Below are 817 nucleotides of genomic sequence, written 5' to 3' on the forward strand. Positions count from 1 at the left end.
AAAAGCTCCCCAAATCTGTATTATCTAGCATAAAGAATAATAATAAATTTAATAGCAAAAATTAAGTGTTTTTGTATAAGGACATCATTAAAATGGTTAAAAGGCAAATAACAAGATTTACTACATATATAGCAGCCATATTAGCAAATAAAGTAGTTCCTATATTACATACAGAATGTCTATAAAAGTCAACCAAATAAAAATGGGATAATTTACTAATGTTATAAAAATGCCTCACCAGCATGTATGAAGGTACTGTCAGTGTCAGGAAAATGCAAATTAAAACAAGGCAGTTTTATACAACTACTCACAAAGCAAAATTTAAATAGATTAAAAACAGTTATTGTTGTCAGGTTAGCTTAGACTGGCAATGGCAAAGCTGTCCTTTCAAACTCAACAACCAGTGGGTTTGATGAGACTATCCCATAAAGATTTACAGCCAGAATGGATTTTGTTTTGTTTATTATGTTGTTTTGTTTGATGAGACTATCCCATAAAGATTTGCAGCCAGTGGCTTTTGGGTTTGTTTTTATCAATGGCAAAGATGTAGAGAAATCAGGTATTATGTCAGGCCTTTACACCCCTTCTTGGTGCCACCGCTTGCTAAGAATTTGCATACCCACCCGGATATCTGAATTAGAATATACATTTCAACAAGGTCTCCAGGGCATTTGGATCTGTATACAAGAACTTCTGGTAGGATTGCCCACTAGAAAAGTGGATTTGAAACTGCACATACCCTCATACCTATACTGCATGCATACGATAAAACGGGAAGTATAGGTGAGTGCCCAAGACATCACCCCAAAGCTGGGAA

At 35.1% G+C, this 817-nt stretch overlaps 1 pseudogene; it reads right to left on the minus strand.

The window, feature by feature from the left end:
- LOC115874016 overlaps window positions 1-758 on the minus strand; it is a 4,139-nt pseudogene extending 3,381 nt beyond the window's left edge.
- Between the last annotated feature and the right edge of the window lie 59 nt (window positions 759-817).

Source organism: Echinops telfairi, unplaced genomic scaffold (genome assembly GCF_000313985.2).
Source record: "Echinops telfairi isolate 266 unplaced genomic scaffold, ASM31398v2 ScPeMD7_7474;HRSCAF=8512, whole genome shotgun sequence".
Classification (NCBI taxonomy): Eukaryota; Metazoa; Chordata; class Mammalia; order Afrosoricida; family Tenrecidae; genus Echinops; species Echinops telfairi.